The sequence below is a fragment of the Euprymna scolopes genome, chromosome 21, assembly GCF_053919585.1.
Source record: "Euprymna scolopes isolate OS-2025 chromosome 21, ASM5391958v1, whole genome shotgun sequence".
Taxonomy (NCBI): domain Eukaryota; kingdom Metazoa; phylum Mollusca; class Cephalopoda; order Sepiida; family Sepiolidae; genus Euprymna; species Euprymna scolopes.
Window position 1 is genome coordinate 69803987 of NC_136502.1, and position 23979 is coordinate 69827965.

Here is a 23979-nt window from a genome sequence, read left to right on the forward strand (position 1 = left end):
GATTTTCTTGTATCAATAATTCTATACTGCCTTCGTAACGTTGACGACCTAACTGAACAAAGGAGTTTAAAAGAACTAGTCCAAGACTGGTATTGAAGGCAACAACTTTTTACTTTGGCTGGTGCTATTGCTACTCCCCTTGGAAGCAAAAGTTTTGTTGGATTTTTATGAGTTTCTGAGGCTAAATTGTTACTTGAGAAAATTAGAGTAATTGCAGCTTTGAAATGCTGAAGCTATAAATTAGTGGTGGGATGATTAATCGGAATCGTAAGAATCGTGCAGTTTGGGGAGAATCGGAATTGCATCGTTAAAAAAATACCTTAGATTTACGATTCTTTCATTACCACTCTCTTATATTTTTAAGTTGAATTGTTTGTTTGAGGTAAGATTAATGCTGCCAAAAATTTATGATAAAAATGCCATAGAACTTTTCATAACATATTTAATATGATATACAAGAATTTTATTAAAAGGTAATCTTTATCTTAATGAGTTTCAAAATTTTTTTTGAATTTTTTTCTTTCTTTAATTCTTTGAATTAAAACTTTTTTTTTTTTTACTTTTGGCTTAACTTGCTTTTATATTTCACCATTTCGTTTTTTAGTAATAAAATGCTTCTCTACAGTAAAAACTGACCTTGTGTCTAACTGTCCTCATGGGGAGACAAGTAAATAGGAAGTAATATCGCGGCTGAAAAATATTTTTCGGCCACCATAAAAGCATTACAATAGATTTAAATTCTGAAGAATTTCCGCCATGCACACTTGTTGTTGAGGTATTTCTTGTTTTTTTTGTTTTTTTTTTTTTGCCGGAGTTTATGTAATTATTAACAGGAAAATTGGTGGAAGTCAAAATGGAATCTGCACTATTTTTAAATATTATTTTCAAGTTTAATTAAAGTTTTACAATACCCTTTTCTTATTGTTTTTGTATTCTTTTGTTATTTTTATTTTTTTTCGCTGGATTTAACAAAGCAAAGCGAAACAAAATTTTTTTATACTTATGCACTTATGTTACCGTTATTTTTTTAATGGTTTAAGTGCCTTGGCCAATGTTTGAAGAGTTTTTAATTGTTTTTCAAAAGAAAATTGGGGAGTCAAAATTAGCACTTGTGGCGATAAACAAAAATAAACAAAAAGTTTTAGCGAGTACATACCTCTCATGGAATGTCGTAGATCGAAACACAGTGAAATGTTATTTGGTGCTAGTGCATTTATTGATCTGCGCTATTTTTAAATATTATTTTAAAGTTTAATTAAAGCCTGTTATTAAATTGTTAGGTAAAAGTACAGAATAGGTACACAACACTCTCCCATCCTTATGTTAAGAATGGCTTTCTATAATGTCATTATTTCAGCACGGCTCAATAAGTGCATCAGTACCTTTGTATTTTCTTGAATAAAATAAAAACTACTCAACGAGAGCACTGTTTTTGTTTTAATTATTTTTTATTCAAAAATAAAAATTTCAATTGCTCAAAACGTGTTTTTTTTCCCCAAAGCTTATTGGGATTTTTTTTAATTACCATATTTTTCATGAACATGCTCTAAAAATGTTTCAAAATTATCTAATATTTTTTCACTTTCCATGTTATAAGCCTCTCTATACATGGTCTCATCGATGAGACCATTTCAATTCTCCTACTGATCCCGATATGTATTTCAGTCTTCTTTTAATATGAGACCAGCAGACTTCAATATTGTTGGTGCAAACACCAGTAAGCGGATCCAGAAAATTTTGTGAATGGTTCATAGTCCCGTGAACATAATTAAACTTGAAAATAATATTTTAAAATAGCGCAGATTCCATTTTTACTTTCACCAATTTTCCTGTTAATAATTATATAAAATCCGGCAAAAAAAAAAAAAAAAAAAAAAAAATCCATCCAAAACATAAAATAACAAAAATCATGTGCAAATTTCAAGCCAAAATAAAAAATTAAAAAAAACGAGGTCACACACGCAAAAATTCTTTCCTTGTAAATATAACTTCTCCCTCAGTCGAACAACGTACATCAGAGCTGATGCATATTTCGCTACAGGGGTAGCATTCGTGTACATCTGCCCTCTCTCTTTATATTTTTTAATATATAAAATAACTCCTGAAATTGATTGCTATTAATTTGATGGTGCATGTTTAATTCATGGTTAAAATATTTATTTTGACTTTTATCTTCAATGAAAGAAATTTTCCAAAAATATCAAATCGTTTTCGAAATTCCCTAAATTGTATTTCTACTTTTTCGCTGTACCAAATTTTTTTTGCTGCACAAAAACTTTTGATTATATAATAGTATATTTTAAAACAACAATTCCATGGAAATCGAAATCATACTTGGTATCGGAATCATTAATCAACATTTTCCTGGAATCGGAAAAAAATTTAGGAATCGTCCCAACACTACTATACAATATCTTTTTGTGATCTGTATAGAACATATGTGCAACGTGTACTGCCTGCAGAAGTGTCACTAATTTAGTGGTTGTTTTGGGTTTTTTTCACTAGATTTAGAGATTTGATTTGGAATCTAGAAAGTAAAATTAGGATCTTGCGGTTACGATGTATTTTCCCAATTAAAACTGGAGATTTTGATTATCCCCCACACACAACCACAATTTCAGGTAACCTATTTTCCATATTCATTTCCTCTATTCATCATGAGATATTTGTCAAAATATTTGTCATACAGGATATATACAAATGAACAGTAGGGTCACCGACCAAAATCCAAAATTTGGATAACATAACTCAAATTAACCAATGAATGACAACCATATGAATTTGAAGAAAGTTTGTTTGCTCTGAATATTTAAAAAATAAAAATCAGCATTTATTTTTAGCTTAGCTATGAATATTTGCCGATTTTGCAAGGATGCATATTTAGTTATTTTTTTAATAATTTTCAAAATAGAATTAATGCTAAAATATATATTCTAATACTATCTTTTCTGTCCTTGATAAGTGAAAAAAAGCTGAAAATTTGAGCATGTAACTCCAAGCATTTGCTGATTTAGAGCATTTTCCATTCTGCATAAATCGTCAATGTCGCCCAGGCGACATTTTAATTATATTTTCTTGAACATTTTCAGTTTGGAACATAATGTGACCCTAAAAATTCAAAGGTTTTTGACCTGGGGAATTCAAAAATGGCATCAAATTTGTTCAGAAATCAAGCTTTCTATGTGACTTTATCAGATTTTGAAATTTTTCACATGGGTGAAAAAATGATGTGGCTGAAGGGGTACTGGGTTTTTTTGGACATTCATGTAGACACTATAAAGAACTTTTGAGCAAAAATGGTAAAACATTATTTAGCTTTTATTCTAAGGGTTCAAAAATATCCTATTTGGGAAAGCAACTAGTTTGGCTATGCGAGATGAAGTTGGAAGACCATCAAAATTTATATAAAATTCATATTGAAATAAGATTTGAAAAGTAATAATTAATGTAGACCCCCGCCCCAGGTCTCCTTCTCTAACATCAGGCATCTACGTTCCAACCTTCGAGAGGTTGAAATCCAATTACACGAGACTAAACCTGACTTATTGAGAAAACTTACTGAGAAAATTAACCACATTGTGTCCACCCATCTGTCAGCTAAGATTCACGTTTGCAAAAACTTCAATGCTTACAATGTTGTCATCAGAAGTAAAACATAATGAAAGATGCTTTAGTTTTCCTTTAGATTATCTGTACTAATGCACTATAACGTACAGGATGCAATATTCCTTGATCCAATGAAAACTGAATTTTATCTTGTATAAGAAAATCATAGTTTTTTGCAAAGGTTCTATAGTCTTAAATGTTTTTCTTTGTCAATACCCTTTGCAATACTAATATAATCCTTTTTGCCTGGCATTTAATGGTTGTTTTCATCATTTTCATGTGTGTTACTATTAGTTCAAACCACTCTGACACCTTAAAAAATGTGGAACAGTATTCACATGAATCAGGAGAAAATGTCACGATTTTGATTGGATTCAAATCTTCAGTTTCTCCTTCATCAAATCCAATTCTAATGATTTCTCATTAATTTCTTCTTTCACTGATGCTAACTGTCAATTCTTCAGCATCAACTCTGTATTCAGTCGACAGATCACTTTTGAGTGTTCCAATCACTTGTTCTAATTTTCTTTTGGCAGTATGAAAACGGTTATTCGAAGTAGCAACACAATAAAACAGGAGAAATGTCCGTAGATCTCAGGCCGATATTGAATTGGGGCTGGGGGGGGGGAGTTCATGGGTATAGTCTGCATCAATCTTTTCTGCATCATCGATCATATTTATTTACACATTGATGACAAAGAATGTGTCTTGGTGCTACATTGTACCCTTTCACCTCCAGCTCTTTTTTGCTAGGAATCATGGACTCCAAATATTTTATAGATTCTTACTCTTTGAGCACACTTGTTTGTATCTCTTGTCCATCAGGAATGCAGTTGTGTCCTGTCAAACCGTTTCAATAATATTAATAAGATTCATTTTATTATGTAGCATTACAAGTTAATTTTTTTCTTTTTAGATAATTATTATTTTATCAAGTTGCATGAAAAGAGCTATGTAAAAGATGCTTAAAACCGTTTGAATTATGCAAATACCATTAGTAGTTAAAAAATTATGAGAATTTTAAGTGCCAAAATTTATGCTTTTCCGTGGACATTTTTCTTTAGGAAAAGTGGACTAAATTACAGACCTCAATATTTCAAAAAATTCGGTAATTTTGCCACCATTTATTTATTTTTAAAGCTATTCTCATGAAACTTGGCATTCTTATGTAAAATTGCTTGCTCTTTCTGATTATGCAGTTAAATTTGATGTATCTCTTTGTTACAAGCCATGAATTATAAATTAAGATGTACAAATTTCAATTTTTTTTTAAACTGGCACATATCATACAGTGGGTGTCTATTTATGAACAACACTAAGTATTATAGTGGTATTTAAGTATAGCTTTATTGAGAGCATGGTATTTTCCTGCCTCTTCACCAAAGGAGAGCTTAATCTGGGTGTAGCCATTGAATGCCTAAAAAGCATTTATGGCCGGTATTTACTACTCCCAAAGAAAAAAAAATTGAAATTGAGTAGATACGAATTAATACCAGAAATAAATTGAAAATGTTTCATATATAATATGATATATAAAATATTTCATATTTCATGTATAATTCCCATAGTCGATCAGAACTTATGCATTTTGGGACGAGTCCAATTTTCAATTTCGTAAATCTTCTCTATCTGGCCCAAAATATACCCCTATTTTCTGAGATGCAACCATAAATCATACTCTACATGAATCCTTGATGTAGCTTTCACAGTACCAGGATACCAGGAATCTTGAAAAGCAACAACTATATATTCACCAGTTGATGGTAATTTTTGTCATTTCTATTCTGTTGCTTTACTGAAAATTCAACTATATAAACAAAGAAATAAAACGGTAACTTTTTTTACTTTGTTTCCACTATAACGTTTAAAATGATTACTTAAACGAATATCGCATTTCAATTTTCTGCAAATAAGGAATCTTCCAGATATTAAGCAATGTCATTTCTTATGTTATTGCTGGTGGCTATCTTGGTATGCACAAGCATAACTCAGAGAAACTATGCACAAATGCACGTACCAAAATGGCCACCAGCAATAACATAAGAAATGACATTACTTAATATCCAGAAATCTACTTATTTGCATAAAATTTAAATGCGATATTCGTTTTCAGCATACCCTAAAACCTTAATAGGAAGTCATTTTAAAGAAAATTGTTAAGGTGGAAACAAGATAAAAATTTACAAAATGCATCACAATGAAATTCTTTATCAAACCGCCTAATTATTATTATTATTATTATTATTTAGATATCCTCAGTTAAAAAGGAAATAAAAACAGGTTTGTTTTACAGATTCAAAAAAAACAAAAATGGTCTTGACAAGGAGTTTAAAATAAATTCAAGTTTCACAATATATTTTATTTAATTGTTACATGAAAGTACGGAATAGTTAACAAAACACTCCTCGTTCCCCATGTTAAGAAATGGGTTTCTAAATAACATTATTATTTCAGCATGGTAGCATAAGTACCTTGTTTTTTTTGTTTTGTTACCACTTAAAAAACACAATTCTACCTTATGTTTTTTTTTTTAATTCAATTTTCACCCCAAACAAGGCACATTGCCACTTTGAAGCAGGGGTCTACTATTAGGGACTTAATTAGCGGGGTCATTATGAAGGGAGATGAGTAGAAAGATGTTTGTTAACATTACACTTGAACTTCTGCATATCATTGCAGTTGGGAAAGCAGAATCCCAGAAGGGAGTTCCAAAGACCCGCAGTTCTGGGGAAGAAACTATTGGAGTAAAAGGCTTTCTTGCACCTAGGGATCTCTACTGTAAAGGGATGAGACTTAGTAGCTTGTCAGGTTTGTCGGGGGTAGTTACGTCAGGGAGGTAACAAGTGTTTGCAGTTCGTCAGAGCATTCACCATTAAAGTATTTGTAGAACAGGCAGAGGGATGCAACATCTCGTCGATGGGACAGAGGCTGAAGCCTAGATGACAGTTCAGGACCTATCAGGTTGGCGACTCTTTTGAACCCTGTCCAAGAGCGAGAGACAAGCAGCAGATGCACCAGCCCAGATGTGACAACAGTACTCCATACATGGGCGAATGGTTGCCTTATAGAGGTATAGGATATTGTCAGGCGTAAGTAGTTTTCTAGCACGGTAGAGGGAGCCAACCTTCCTTGCAGCAGCCTTGGCAATGCTCTCAATGTATCTATTCCAGTTCATATTTCCTGTAAACGTTAGGCCGAGGAGTTTAAAAGAAGTACTTTCAGGCAATGTGTTCTTGGCCATTGCTATTGGTGGCAGAGAAGGTTTCTTGTAGTTATTGAAGGAAACAAGCTTAGTCTTAGCAGCATTGAATGTGACCAACCATTTTTGTCCCCATTCCACTACGGATTGGAGGTCATCCTCTAGTGTTTCTGCCATTTCCTTGGATATGTGTTCATTTGTTTTCCCCTCATATCTGTTATAGAGAGTGGTGTCATCGGCAAATATACCCATCTCCGAAACAATTTTATCAGGGAGGTCATTTATGAATATCAGGAATAATAGAGGTCCAAGGATAGACCCCTGAGGTACTCCCGCATTTATGTCATATTGTTTGGATGTACGACCGTCGAGGACAACTTTGATTTTTCTATTACTTAAGAAGGATTTAATTACATTATGAATTCTTCCAGTGATTCCATATGATCTAATTTTCCTTAGAAGACCATCGTGCCATACCCTGTCAAAAGCCTTAGATATATCAAGGGCCACCGCTCTACCCTCCCCTGTTTTATCCAATGAACGGTATATACGTTCAGAAACTACAGTTAAGATATCTGCTGTTGAACGGGCTTGCCTGAATCCATATTGTTTGTCAGTCAGGAGTTTAGCAGCTGTTAGGTGCTGGACTAGGGCTTGATTAACTAAGGACTCAAATATTTTGGCGAAAAGCAGGAGGAGGCTAATGGGGCGATAATCAAGTGGGTCAGTTCTTTCACCAGAATTCTTGAAGACTGGTACCACAGAGGCAGTTTTCCAGCAGTCGGGAAAACAAGTACAAGAAGTTATAAATACAATGATAACAGAAACGCATGTACTTAGTACGTTTTGTGGTTTTTTAATGCTTTTAGTATATGTGTACTAAAAGCGGTAAAAACAACATAATAGTATTGTTTGGAAATCAAATTTGAAAAACTTGAAAATAATATTTTTAAATTGACAAACTCAGAATAAAAAAAATGAAACTGATTTTTCTGTTTTCGTTTTGAAAGCAGAAAAAAAGTTTTTATTTCTAAGAGATTACAACAAAACTCATTAATGCACTGACTTTAGTCAGCTGAGCGCATAGCGAGCCGTTTTCCCCTGTTAAGCAAATTTGAATTTCTATAAAAGATAACATTTTAAAGAAATTTCCGCACAATTAATACTTATCAAATATTTATATATTATACATGAAAACAATTCTGAAACTATTGTCTATATGAAAATGGATGATACGAGGGGTGTGCAATAAGTAATGCTCCTGACCCACTTCCAGTTGTCTGATCTAGCTGAAATTTTGCATGTGCAATGGTTTATATCTCTACGGGTTATGTGGCAAATTACAGCTCTGAACTAATTATGGTTTCTGTTTTACAGGTGTTTGAACTGAGTCAGGTGTGAAATGGAGCCTGTTGAATGTCGAGCAGTGATCTGGTTTTTGTATTTGAAAGGACACACACCACAGGAGACTTTTGATGAAATGAAAGAAACTCATGGTGATAATTCCCCATCATACGACCTTGTAAAACGCTGGCATCGTGAATTCAAACATGGCCGGAAGTCTGTGGAAACAGCTCCCAGAAGATCGGCACATTACTATTCGCCAAATAGCCAAAGATGTCAAGATTAGTACAGGGTCTGTGGAAACTATCATTCATGACCATTTGCATATGCATAAGGTGTCTGCCAGATGGATTCCCAGGTTGCTCACACCATTCCAGAAGCAAGAACGCATTGAGTGCTCGAAGATGAATTTGGAGATGTGCCAAGAAGATGAGTCAAAGTTTTTCAAAAGACTGATTATACAGGATGAAACCTGGGTCCATCACTATGATCCAGAGACCAAAGCCTAGTCAATGCAGTGGAAGCACTTGGACTCACCACCTCCAAAGAAGGCAAGGGTGCAGCCCTCTGCTGGCAAGGTCATGCTCAGTCTTCTGGGACCAGGACAGAGTAGTGATGACAGATTTCCAAGCAAAGAGTACCACAATTACAGGAGCCTATTATGCTTCACTTTTGAGGAAATTAAGGGAAGCTATCAAAATCAAGAGGCGGGGCAAGATCAGCAAAGGTACCCTCCTCCTGCAGGACAATGCTCCGGTCCACAATTTGCATGTTGCCAGATCAGAAGCACGGACGTGTGGTTATGAAATCCTTCCCCATCCTCCCTACTCTCCTCACCTTGACCCTCTGACTTTCATCTTTTCCCAACCATGAAGTTGTTTTTGAAAGGTAAGCGTTTCCCAGATCATGCAGCCTTGATTTCTGAAGTCACATTGTGGTTGGAAGATCAACCTAGAGTGTTCTACAAAAACGGTCTCCAGAGCTGCATCAAACGATGGGAGAAATGCATAACTCTGGGTGGTTCCTATGCAGAGAAAGACTAATAACTGTGCCAAGTTTCGTTGTTCTACTGCTATGGGAAGTGGGGCAGGGGCATTACTTATTGCACGCCCCTCGTATATGCCGATTTATCTTATCAATTTGGAAATATTCTTCATCAACTTTGCTTGGTCGTAACTTTGCTTTCTGTGGTCGTAAAAATATAAATCAAAGTCCAGTAGAGATGGACTTCTTTGTTTATATAGCATGTAAAATTTCAGTCATATCCAATCAAATTTAACCCTGCACATATGTATCCAAACATAACATGAATTGTAAACATTGAAAAAACTGTTTCCCTTTTTGCTGTCGTCATTTTTAACTTGGAGCATAAAAATATTGAACGCATAAAAGAAAAATAAATTAACATCATTGGAATGCTTATTTTATTCTCTTTCCAGCAATGTAATTCTTTTAAAAAAATTGACCAACAAATAAAAAAGATATGACTTGTTAAAGCACATTCGGTGTGAAATATTGCCGATGTCAACGGTAATACAGCACACACTTGTAATGCTACTACATGATGGAAAGCTTTCTATTTCAATAGTTTCTTCCCCTGAACTGCTAGATTTTGGGATTCTCTTCCGGTTCCCTGCTTGTACTGACATGCAGAAGTTCAAGTGTAATGTGAACAGACACCTCACTGCTCAACTCCTTGCATAGCGTCCCTGTCGAACTGGCCTCAAATAGTAGCCCCTTATGTGCAAGTGGCACTATGTCTTGTTTGGGGTGAAATAACGGTCGAGTGATACATATTTGTCAAATTGATAGACTACAGTTACCTATCCTGCATTCCGAGAAATCTTACTGCATTATTTGATAAAGTTTATTCTTACTAATAATTATTTTTTACTCGATCATATTTCATAATTTTTACTAATTTTGACATGACACGTAAAAACATAATGGTGTTTTTACTTAAAATGCATAATTTTGATTTTTGGATATCCATTTGTAATGCACAAATACTTGATTTTTTTTTTTTTTTTAGCATTACGCATGTAAGATGCTGGAAACATTTCGAAAAGGCGACAAAAATTGTAAAAATTTTAACTCACCTCTAATCTAAACGTTTACCCTTAAACGCAGTAGAATTTAATTACATCCACCTGTATTTTTATTGTGCGGATACTAAGTAATTTTGGAAGGTGGGCCATTTTTAACAATAACCAATAAAACAAAAATAAGAGGTAAAAAAATATGTAGGTAGAAGAGTAAAATTTTTACCTTTGGTAACATTTGTGGTATATTTATTTTTCTTCATCCATTTTTTTTCTTTTGTTGACTGCTGTAAAAAATACCCAACATTACTTTAGTCTGTGTGTTTTTGTGTGTCGATAAGCAACTCGATCAGAGAAATAAAATTTTGAAAAAAAAAGGAAAATAGTTTTCCTTTTTTTTTTTTTTCCACTCACTATGAGTTTGTTCTAAAATACACATTGGTACGAAAAAGTGGTCAAAAAACAAATAAATTTTATAAAAGGCAAGATAAGTTACTCTTCTACCTATCTGGAAAAGTTTTTTGTGGTTTTACTCACTTTAAAACGTTTATTTGATCCTAAAAACAAATAGTGTTGAATGTTAGGTGACAAGAAAAATGTCTGCAAATTAACACCTAAATATTTGAAGTCTTGATAATGACTTAAAAATATAAGTAAAATATTGTTAGAAACCCACCTAATAAATGTCATTGTAATGTTAGTGCAGCAAAATTCGAAAAATACATTTTGAATTTTAAGTGAAACTAATGGCATCTACTGAATTATGTTGCAGTAATGAAAATATCTTAAAATTACAACAAAAAAAAAAAAAAAAAAAAAAAAATGATAAGGTAGAAAATTAATTATTAATGAAAACAGTTTTTGAAGAAAATTAGTGAAAATTAAGTTTTTCTAAATTGGCCAAAGAATTTTAGTTTTCAGAAAATATTTACCTCCCTTTTGTTGCAATTAGAACTCTTTTGTTTCTTTTACAAAACTCAGTTTTTGCTAATTGTCTTAGAAACAATTCTGGCTGCCACTACCCTCTCTTAAATTATAAATGAGAGTAAAAAAAGAGAGATTTGAATGTCCCATCTAAAAAGGGTGGCATTTGGCAAGATTAGATGGCAAAATATTCTCGATCTCTATATTACATAAAAGGAACCAAATTTCTTAATCACTATTATGTTACTATGCCACCTTCAAATTAAAAAAAATTGTAATGATAATATTTTGTTAGAGCCTCAAGTTACTGCATACCAGTATAAAAAGAGAAATAGGTAACGCAGATACACATACAGTAGTTGACTAGATGAATTTCATCCATGAAGTCTGTGAGTCTGAAGAAGATCTCCTCAATCATCCCATCATGCTGGGTTGGAGTGACGAAAAAAAATAATAAAACCAAAGGAAGTAGAAATAGATGAATCCTATTTTTTAAGCAAACGTATAACAAATTGAGTCAAGAATGGGGTCTGGGTTTTCAAAGCTGTCAAACGTGGCTCGAACTTGTGTAATATTACCAGAATTGACAGCATGAATCAGTACACATTTTTCCTGATAACTAATTTGTGGATCTTACCAGAGACAACTTTTATCAGATGAATGAGCAGTCTATATCACTTCGATTATGGAAAATATTAACATGACGAAATTATTGATGGAGAAAACTTTGACCCGATTGATCCCTCAATACACACACACACACAAACCATAGGTTTATGGTTTCATTGTAAAGAAAAAAAAAACTTTGGAAACAGAAACTTTTGGAATTCATGTGGCAAAGAAAGGAAAGGGGGAAACTTTTCCCCATATAATCAAAAACATTTGTGAACAGTTGTTTAAAACCCTGTTTATATTGTTTCAAATTTTAAAAGTTTATGGTAAATTTTTTACTTGGTTTCCGCCTTAACATTTTCCTTTAACAACTTTTGAAGGTTTTTGGATATGTTGAAAATGAATATCGCATTTAAATTTAGTAGTTTTCAGATATTAAGCAATATAATTTCTTGCACTAGTATTGAATTATATCGGTCAAGGGAGATAACTCAGCATGGCTGTGTTACTTCCATTTGTGTTTACGTTTTTAGTTTCGTTTTGAGTTTCATTCTGTACACTCGAGAATAAAATCTTTGTCCATTCAAAGGGTTTTGTGTGGTATACCTTTATTTACTTATTTTATTTACCCTCATTCGCTATTCTGAAGGAGTAAAAAAAAATTTTTTTTTTCTTTGAATAAGGAGTATATTACACACCAACTAATTGGAGGACTGCCTGAAGGGATTATCGTGATGAGACCAAACTATCGAAGCGTCTCTTACCCATATATACCAGTTGTTTAAGTTTATCTCACTCAGTATGCCTGCACACACCCCTAAGAAATAATGAGACCATCTCTTCCTTTGAGACGTGAAGAAATAACCTTGTATATTGTATGTCTCTTGATAGCAACTATGCCCGATCCCCTGAGACGAACTGGGAAAAGTCACATACTCATCCACACCAGGGCTTCACAAATGATGGTATGGAAATACTTGATGTCAACAGACTCACTGCTATCCAAAAAAATAATATTGCGGAGATGATGTTGAGACAGGTGGCAAATTATTGCCCCAGCATATCACGCAGTGCCATTGTTAAGAACTCAACATCATTAACAAATGTTTGGCAAACCATAAGACAACATTATGGCTTCCAGACTAGTGGCTCTCACTTCCTGGACTTTGATTCCATAAGGCTTGAACCGAACAAATGCCCAGAAGGGTTATTTCAGACACTTGCAGTCTTCATTGAGGACTCATTACTAAACACCGACACCAATATATGCCATCATGATAGTGTTCCCACATAAGATGCAGAAATCACCCCTACATTAGAGAATCTAATAGTCCTCACTTGGTTGCACCTACTTCATCCAGCCCTCCCTAAATTAGTCAAGCAACATTATGGGACAGAGTTGAGATCACGCATTTTGACATCAATCAAGCCCAAGATCTTCCTTACATTGGATTCTCTACTTGAGTTGGAAAATGAGGCGTCTGTGAGCCGGACATTTACTACTACTCTACTTCGATATACTAGGAAGTCTCAACCGAAGAAGACTTGTCCATTGTGTAGTCAGGCTAAGAAACCTGACACAAACCATTTTTTGAGTAAATGCATCTACCTTCCTGAATCAGACCTTAGATATATGACAAAGACTCAACAGATCCTTCTCATCTTCAACAATGAGGAGTCCACTTGTCCAGAGACCTTAAATAATTTACATATAGAGAATGAAAATATGACAACCTCACAGCGAGTGAAAACTGAACAATCCCCCTACATCGACATGTTCTCAAATCATCATCCGGTATGGATCGTTGTGGACAGTAGTGCCACCAGGAATATGATGCGAGACTCAACAGCCAAGCACTGAGTGTTAAAATTACAAAAACTTCCCAATCTGCCAGAAAAGCAGACGGATTCTCCCCCCTTAATGTGGTTGGAGAGACCAGGCTTAGACTGGAGAGAGAGGACACAATGTGATTCTTTGAAAACCTGGTTATTGAGGATCTTGATACTGAGATACTTGGCGGTGTCCCATTCATGCGCAGTAATGACCTGTCAGTGAGACCCACTAAGTTTGAGATATGGATTGGCGACACAAAATTAAGAGTGGTAACGTACATAAGCACCAGAGTCCCTTCTCATCCAGGTAACAGCCCGAGGATTAGTCTTGAACATCCAGATGACAGTGATGAGGAAGTTAGAGACCTGGCCTTATATACCAAGCCCACTATCCCTGAGAGGATTAGCAGCATAACCAGTGATAAGAGGTTACTACTAAGTAGTCAACCAGCCAGCCAACACCCTATTGTGGCCAGTCGACTCCTCCCACGAAACAGACACAACACACCCCATCTCATTGATGGCTTATAGACAGACATGCTCATCAACTTACCTGAAAGACTATGTTACTAACCCTTTGTGAGCCCTTATCTTGAGAAAAGAAAAAAAAGCATCACGCCAGTACTGAATTATGATCGCATATTGGTCAAGGGAGATAACTCAGCATGACAATATTATTTTAAGTTGTTGTCTGCCTCTTCCATTTGTGTTTACGTTTTAAGTTTTGCTTTAAGTTTCATTCTGTACGTTCAAGATTAAAGTCTCTTCATCCCTTCAAACCAGGGCTGCGGAGTCAGATGGTAAAAGTTCAACTCCAACTCCTAGAATTCCTAGGATGCTGACTCCGACTCCTTTAATATTTTAGACTCTGACTCCTTGACCATTATGTGGAAATCTATTCTGCAGATCCATATACCAGCCTCCCACACCTATTCAGCATGCATTTTTATAATTACTTTTCATATAATTATTTTTTACGTTTAACATTCACTTGTATGATAAATATTCGCAACCAACTTTATAGAATAAGTTAAGATAACAAAGGGATAAAAAAATTTACAATTCAATTTTATTATGCTATCAGTTCAATATTTAGGGATAGGAAAACCTCTTTAGGCCATGGCATTTCAAAGCCAAACGCTTCTCATGAGAAGAAGGGAATAAAGACACATATTATACAGAGAAGAAATTTTTTAAAAGATAATATTGCTTTTATGGAAAGAGGATCAAAGGAAAAATCAGAAACTGTACTAAAGCCACTTCCACGACTGCCAGCAATCACTGTAAAAGAGTAATAAAGTATGCGAAAGAGTTGTATGCTCAGTCCGTCAAGTCCAAAGTGGCTGAGCAACAACTTGGTTCCCACCAGTTTTGGCAAATTGCAAACAGGATGTGCTCTATCCCAATCATCATCAATGGCCCTGAGGTAATCTCGTCAGCATCAGACAAAGCCAAACTCTTTGCCAAGAACTTTGCAACTAATTCTACCCTATGCAACCAAAGCCGTCAACAGCAGAAAACACACTATGCGACATACAAATATCTCTGCATAATGTTGCCAAGCTAATCAAAAACTTAGATTCCAATAAAGCAACTGGTCTTGACGACATTCCAATTATAGTGCTCAAAAAGCTTCAACCAGAACTAGCTCCCATACTTACAAAGCTGTTTAAGTGTTGTCTTAAGGAGAATTGCTTCCCATCACCCTGGAAAATCTCATCAGTATGCCCTATATTTAAGAATTCAAGTGACTGGTCATCTCCTTAGGATAGACCAATAAGTCTCCTGTGCATCATGAGTAAGTTGCTGGAATCTGTGCTAAATAGAGTAGTCAACCACCTCAGTAAAAAAATAACCTGAGTGACATGCAATATGGTTTCCGTTCTGCTAGATCTACAGCAGTTGTGCTAACAGTTATATCTCATAGGATTAGCGAATCTCTCAAGGAAGGCTTCCTTTCTAGGACAATTGCTCTTGACGTATCGAAGGCCTTTGATCGGGTGTGGTATAAAGGTTTACTTCACCAGATCCCCAGCTGTGGTATAGCTGGAAATGTCTTTTCAATTATCAAATCATTTCTCTGATAGGTTCAGAAGAGTAGTGGTTGACGGACAGAAATCAGAATCTCTTAGTATTAATGCCAGAGTCCCTCAGGTCCTGGGTCCAACTCTCTTCCTGATCTATATCAATGATCTTCCAAATCACATCCTTAGATCATTTATAGACATTTATGCTGACAACACTATCATTGATGGCAGCACATCAAAGGCCATAAACGACCAAGTTCTCTCTGATGCTCTCTCCTCTGATCTTGAGCAATTGAGAATGAAGTGGCTGGTTACTTTTAATGCATCTAAAACCAAGCTTCTATCTTTACATCACCAACACTGATTCCCATCTGGCATCAACTGAAATGAATGGCTCTCGTCATTGGGGCTCCATATTTTGACAAGCTTCTGGGTTTGACCTTTACTTCTGATTTGAAATGGAACACGTACATCAAATCCGTTGCCGAGGTTGCTGGAAAAATGTATACGAGCCAGGTATGTCCAAAGATGGAGTACTGTTGCCACATCTGGGCAGGAGCTGCTAGAAAGACTTAATAGAGTTCAAAATATACTTCGTAGTCTAGTAGGGATGCCCTTTTCTCTTCCCTGTAACCTCTTTCTCATGGAAGAGACATTGTGAGCCTGTCTTTGCTTTATCGTTATTTTCGTGGCAAGTGCTCGTCTGAGCTCCAATCTACGGTCCCCCCCCCCTCACCAAACTTTCATGAGATGTTTCTCATTCTCATTTTATTCTAGCTGAAATCACTATCAATAATTTCCCTCACTCTTTATCCGTGCCTAAAATTAAACATAGATTTCATGAACAAAGCTTCTATTTTAGAACTACACACCTGTGGAACTCTTCTGTTTGCCTGCTTTCCAGCCAACTACAATATGGTCGTCTTCAAGTCCAACGTAAACAAGTTCTTGAGCCGTTCCCCTTAAGTGATCCAATTTACCAAATTTACACTTCTAATGATTCCTAGGATATTGTCCCATTGACTACTGTACACTGTTTAATCCTTATCCTCAAATGGCCTCTGAGCCTTGATAAGTGACGACTTTTATGCAAAAAAAAATATATATATATGGCTTTCAAAATAATAACGTTATTATTTCAGCACAGTGGCAAAAATGCACTGGTACCAAATAAGTGATATAAATAGAACTTTTTTTTTTAAATAATAAATACTTTATTTTAAACAATGTATACAGGACTTTTTTTTAATTGCTATTTTGACTGAGAAATTGAAAAAATAATGGCCGAAATCACCTGGTAAATCAAAATTGCAAAATATGAAACGTTGGGCATATGAAATGAAACACACGTTCTGGCTATTGAAAGAGAATCATTTATTTAACTGGAATTTGAATAAAAATAAAAAAATAATATGAATAAAGGGTACTGGTACAGTTTAATCAAGATATTAAAAAATTAAAATATCGAAATAAAGTCATATTGTACGTATCCGTTTTGGACTGAAGTTCTCCAAAAAAAAAAAAAAAAAAAAAAAAAACTTCACTTAATTTGATCAGGTAGTTTTTTTGTTTTTTTTTACAGCGGAAAAACAATTTGTTATGATACAAAGCAAAAAGTAGTCATGTTTCGATTTTTGAAGAAAAGCTACGATTTAAGATGAGGTGGGTGTTGGCGCTTTAGACGGAGTTATCTCCCCGTATCATGTTCTAAAAATCAAAACATGACTACCTTGAGCACACTGTCATAAAAACATGTTTTTCCAATGTAAAAAAAAAAAAAAAAAAAAAATTTTTAAATAAAAATACTTAATGAAATCAAGTGAAATTTTTTTTCGGAGGACTTCAGTCCAAAACAGATATGTACAACATAACTTTTTTGGCATGATTGGAGTTTAGGTGGCGATTAACCTCTAACCCAAAACAACCCAAACCAAAAACGAAAGGGACACAAATATCGAGTCACCGGTTTGTATCCATGGAAACAGTGACCATATCGTTCAGTTTACAAATAAGCTGAACTTATTTTTCGAAATAAAACAATATAAACTGTTATAAGAAAAAAAATATACCCCCTTCTTTCTTTTATGTCATAATAAATGTATGCATTAGTCAAACAGACACCCCATTCCCAACCTCTCTCCATCCACCCACGCAAAGGAAGTCACAGACATAAAATCCCCCACTCCATCCCCATCGCCTTTCATAAAGATAGCAAACATAACAGATGTAAACCAGACAGAAACCCTAACCCACCCATCTCAGAAGGAAACCCATGGAAATAAAAACTTGAGCGGTAAATTCAGTTGAGCTGCAAACAGCCACAATGACACTTGGTAAAAATCAGGGCCCCGGAGAAAATGGGGTTGAACACCAGCGTAGAAAGACGCATAGGTGACTGAAATACAGTCCACTCAACCCGGATTGGCGGATCGCCATCGGACTAAAAAGGGAAACCAACTCAAAGCTTGGATCTACCTTGGCCGAATGTTATTCTTGGAGACGAATATCCCTCCAATGGAGAATTCTATACTAAAAATCACACGTCTGAACTTGAGGATGAATATCCTTCCAATGGAGAATTCTATACTAAAAATCACGCATCAAGAATAATGTTAAAAAAAACGGTGATGAAGGAGAGAAAAGATTTACGTTAACGGCGCACTCTCATCAGGACCGGACAATCACCAAGAAGCTAAGTATTCACCACTTTACATTCACCCCAATCAGCCCAACCCGCTCCCATGTCCCTATTCTCAAATATTCTTGTAATATATAAATTGACTTTTTGCCATGTGCAAAGAAAGAAGAAATAAGTTACTGATTCCAAATAATAACTATTACTCAATTTTCTTTTCATTAAAAAAAAAAAGAAAGAAAAGGAGGGGGGAAAGAGACAATACATCCCCATGAACAAACTTTATTATCGCCCTGCCCCCATCTTGACCCGTAATGTTGTCTGCACCCCCCATTTGCACTATTGTTGTTTTATCTTTCTTTTTGCATTCACCTGTATTACCCTTATGTAAATAAATTAATATATTTTTAGTACGTTCATACTCGATTGTGTCATCGTCGTTCTTATTGCCTAATTCTAATTATTAACCGTGAATGTCATTAAGGTGTTTCATGACGAGAATGCTGGTTCGAACCTTGGCAAGTGCCACTTGGTTGTGATATCATTACAACCGGCATGCTGCATATCTATTTTTTTTATCTTACAACGTGCGTTTGGGAGGAGAATTTCCCTTTGAAATTCTTAACTCCGGGCTACTGACGCATGGGATTTCCATCCAGGTTCCCAATACACGTCAAATCCCTGGGCTAGACCCAAAACCGTTACATGGGGGCTCGCCCAAAGAATCAGTATACACCAAGCATATAGGGGACTGCCGGAGGATCAGTTACACACCAAACAAGTGTGCCCACCCCCTTGCTTGAATAATAATCCTCATTGGAATACCCGAACATTGTACACAGATGAATAAGGCAGAATGACGGACATCAACAAGTTCATAGAAAATCCATCTCCAGATAGGTTATATAGGTTCAAGAAAGAGGAGTTAATCATAATAGGAAAAAACTAGACTTAGGGGAGCTATGAGAAAAAGTCACTTGATAAGAGTAATAGACGAACACATGGTAGATAATGACATCTTCGAGGTAGAAACGCTGGAAGAATTACCAGCGGAGAAGATGACCATGACGCCTGATCAAGTCGAATTAGAAAAAAAACGATAATGCTGGCGAAAATTGAGATAAAGAAAGGCCTAAAACCGTTACAAAACAGAAATTTTTTATCTTTTTTTAAACAATATTCTAAATTTCTTTTAACATTGACCTATTTTAATATTAATTTTTTCTTTATTAAAAACGTATCACTAAAAGGGTGTATTGCAATATATTTTTTTATTTTATTTTGAATTTAAATTCAATTTTAGTGATAAAAAACTGCTGGAAATGAAAAAAAATATATATATATTAACAGATTTTTTTTTTTTTTAAATAAAAAACGAAACAATTTTTATTTACATTATAAACATATAGAAATAGATCGTTTTATAATTTTAAAAATTTTTAAAAATACGAACAGAATTGTTCTGGTACTTTTGCAGAATTGGTGGGGGTGTTTTGCAAGTATTCTTTACTTTCACCTAACAATTTGATTTTTATTTTTTTTTTATTTATTTTTTTTTTTTACAAAAACACATTGTTCACGGGTGCATTTTATCATACAGGGAAAGACTCCCCCCTTTTCCCACATGAATTCTATCATGTGTGTCAAATGTTGGCTTTCCACTTTTCCTCACTTTTTTTTTATGGTATCTACGTATTCCTCGTATTTTTAAGATGATTATATCCAAAAATTACGAAAATCGATAAGGTTATGATAATAATTATTTGGCGGACATTGTCGAGAGTGCTTCCCCCCTCTAAATGCCACAATTTTCACTTTTTTTTTTTACTTTTTCCTGTCAATATCATCGATTACAGATTTCAGTTTCAGTTTTTTTTTTTTTAATTCATTACTTTTCACGTGGGGGTTCACTTTTCAATTATAACGTTATACTAAATTGAACAAACTTTGAAACCACGATGAAAAAAAAAATGGCAACTCTCTGATGTAACCGGAAGGTAGGGTTTAGAACGGAGGGGTTTAAAAAAAAAAAAAAAGATTTCTTAACTCACCTCTTTCCTCCTCCCACTCTCATCTATGTATCTACCCCCCTCTCTCTCTCATCTATATATGTATCTATAATCTTGTAAGTTCGTGTTCAATTTAGTACAACGAAAACTGAATTGAAAAAATTGAAAGCTGAAACCCCACGTGAAAAGTCATAAAAAAATTTTTTTCAATTTTTTTTTTTTTTTCTTATAATCTGAAAGTCTGTAATCGATATTAACAGTAAAAAAAAGGAAAATTGTTGAATTTAGAGGGGGTGGGGAACTTTCGACAAGGCTATAAATTGGTGGGTCGACCTAGACGAGAGGATCCAAAATGGCCGACCAGGACTGAGATATGACACGTGCCGTTGTTTCCTTAATAAATTATTTCAGTTAGGAAGAAATATCTCATCTATATATATAAAAGGCAAAAATCGGTGTGTATGTATGTATGTATGTATGTTTGTTTGTAACGCTAAAACTTTTGAAAGACGGAACCAGAGTTGACAAATTTGGTATCATATTGCACCTTGATCACCCGGATGACAAATATCGAAATTTCACGTCAAACGGACCAGTAGAAAGGGGTCAACTGATCGTTTTTCTCCTAGGGGGGCCCCCCAAAAAACCTGTCATTTTAACGTTATTCAATACGTGTCACGTGACGTGACGTCAGCTCAAACTTTTGACAGACACAACCAAAGTTGACAAATTATGTATCATATTGAACCTTGATCACCCGCATGACAAATATCGAAATTCCACACCAAACGGACCATTAAAAGGGGGTGAACTGATCATTTCTCTCCTAGGGGGGCCCCCCAAAAAACCTGTCATTTTAATGTTAATATTACATAATCCAAAAACGCTTAGTCATGTCACGTGACGTGACGTCAACATCCAGTAATGGCGAACAAATGTAAACAAACACTTTGTTTTACCGATACTTTTGTAATTTCTCTTCTGTTTTGTTCTAGAGATTATTAAACTCCATGACAATGTCTCCAACGTATTTAACTGGTTAAAAATAGTATTTATACAAGAGTTTTAACGAAAAATATCAGGAAAAAATGTACAGGAATAAAAAAAAATTCAGCTTTCAAAATATTCGTCGATAAAAAAACCGATCTTTATATTTACGCTAGCCATTTTGTATATTACCACGTGACCTGCTATCTCTTAAACTGGAGGGGGGGGGGGATCCACTTGAATCCAACAAAACCAGTAATTTTTTTTTTCTATTATATATACATCATTTTCTATAAAATTAAGTGTAGACTTTATAATTAAAACAAAAAATGTTATTCATACTAAAAAAAAAAAACGCTTAGTCATGTCACGTGACGTGACGTCAACATCCACTAATGGCGAACAATTGTACCTATTTACTATGCCTCCCCACGGGACAGAGTTAGACACCAGGGTCGTTTTTTAACGTGGAGAAAAGGTACAAAAATAAAAATTGTCTCAGTCGTGGAGGATTTCTCCTCCACCGAAAGAGAACAAGAAATAGAAGTGCAGCATCTGAAGAACAGATACTACACTTTGATCTTGACCAAAAGGCCAAGAATGCGAACAATTGTAAATAACAACTTTTTTCACAAAACCAACACCGTCTTTCTTTTTTTTTCTCTCTCTTTCTCTCTCTCACCCACTTACTCTTCCCTCTCTCTCACCCTCTTTCTCTTGACGTCACACCACTGTTAAACTGTGGGGGGGGGAACACATTCCCAGGCATTATCTCCTATAGATGCACATTTTATTAGAAATTCAGCTTTCAAAATATTAGACGATAATAAAAATATAAAACCAACACCCTCTTTCTCTTTTCTCTCTCTCTCACCAACTTACTCTTCTCTCTCTCTCACCCTCTTTCTCTTGACCTCCTACTACTGTTAAACTGTGTGTGTGTGGGGGGGGGGAAGAGGCAGCTTGAAAACCAACAAAAACAGTGCACAGTTTCCCAAGCATTTGGGGTGGGAAGGGGGGGGGGAAGAAGCCGAGCGCACAGTTTCGTGTGAGAGAGAGAGAACAATTCTCAACCTATATACTCAACAAATTTTTTATCTACAGATTTGAAAGTTTGTATATAGGGTATTCAGACATATGGAAATATATCTAGCATAATCTATCTATTATATCTATAAAAGTGAAAATGTGTGTGTGTGTGAGGTAGCCAGAGAGAGAGAGAGAGAGAGAGAGAGAGACAACAATTCTCAACCTATATATTCAATACATTTTTTATCTACAGATTTGAAAATTTGTATATAGGGTATTCAGACATATGGAAATATATCTAGCATAATCTATCTATTATATCTATAAAAGTGAAAATGTGTGTGTGTGTGTGTGTGTGTGTGTGTGTGTGCGTAAGAGAGAGAGAGAACAATTCTCAACCTATATACTCAACGTATTTTTATCTACGGATTTTAAACTTTGTATATAGGGTATTCAGACATATAGAAATATATCTAGCATAATCTATACATTATATCTATAAAAGTGAGAATGTGAGTGTGTGAGAGAGAGAGAACAATTCTCAACCTATATATTCAACAAATTTTTTACCTACAGATTTGAAAATTTGTATATTGGGTATTCAGACATATGGAAATATATCTAGCATAATCGATCTATTATATCTATAAAAGTCAGAATGTTTGCGTGTGGTTGTGTGTGTAAGGTTGCGAGAGAGAGAGAGAGAACAATTCTCAACCTATCTATTAAATAAATTTGTTATCTACAGATTTGACCATTTGTATATAGGGTATTCAGACATATGGAAATATATCCAGCATAATCTATTTATTATATCCATAAAAGTGAGAATGTGTGCGTGAGAGAGAGAGAGAGAGAGAGAGTAAGTACAATTCTCACCCTATATATTCAACAAATTTTTTATCTACCGATTAGAAAATTTGTATATAGGGTATTCAGACATATGGAAATATATCTAGCATAATCTATCTATTATATCTAGAAAAGTGAGAATGTGTGTGAAAGAGAGAGAGAGAAGAGAGAGAGAGAGAACAATTCTCAACCTATATATTCAACTAATTTTTATGTACAGATCTGAAAATTTGTATACAGGGTATTCAGACATATGGAAATATATCTAGCATAATCTATTATATCTATAAAAGGTAGAATGTGTGTGTGTGTGTGTGAGTGAGTGAGTGAGTGAGTGAGTGAGAGAGAGAGAGAGAGAGAGAACAATTCTCAACCTATATACTCAACAAATTTTGTATCTACAGATTTGATAATTTGTATATAGGGTATTCAGACATAAGGAAATATATCTAGCATAATCTATCTATTATATCTATAAAAGTGAGAATGTGTGTGAAAGAGAGAGAGAGAGAACAATTCTCAACCTATATATTCAACAAATTCTATCTTTACAGATTTGAAAATTTGTATATAGGGTATTCAGACATTTGGAAATATATCTAGCATAATCTATTATATCTATAAAAGTGAGAATGTGTGTGTGAGAGAGAGAGAAAGAACAATTCTCAACCTATATACTCAACAAATTTTTTATCTACAGATTTAAAAATTTGTATATAGGGTATTCAGACATATAGAAATATATCTAGCATAACCTATCTATTATATCTATAAAATGACCATGTGTGTGTGTGTGAGAGAGAGAGAGAGAGTCAGAGAGAGAGAGAGAACAATTTTCAGCTTGTGTGTGTGTGAGAAAGAGAGAGAGAGAAAGAGAGGA

The 23979-nt window shown here is 34.7% G+C and overlaps 1 protein-coding gene and 1 pseudogene across 2 annotated transcripts in view; both read right to left on the reverse strand.

The window, feature by feature from the left end:
• The window catches only part of LOC145242453 (uncharacterized), a 190839-nt gene that overhangs the window by 160591 nt on the left and 6269 nt on the right, over positions 1 to 23979 (reverse strand). The window contains exon 2 of one of the 2 annotated variants that reach the window (XM_080105509.1): positions 10418 to 10478. The exons of the other annotated variant lie outside the window; for it this stretch is intronic. The gene's annotated coding sequence lies outside the window, so the exon portion shown is untranslated. The remainder of the gene's footprint in view (positions 1 to 10417; positions 10479 to 23979) is intronic. 2 annotated transcript variants of the gene reach the window in all.
• Positions 21692 to 21825, reverse strand: LOC145243245 (U2 spliceosomal RNA; annotated as a pseudogene).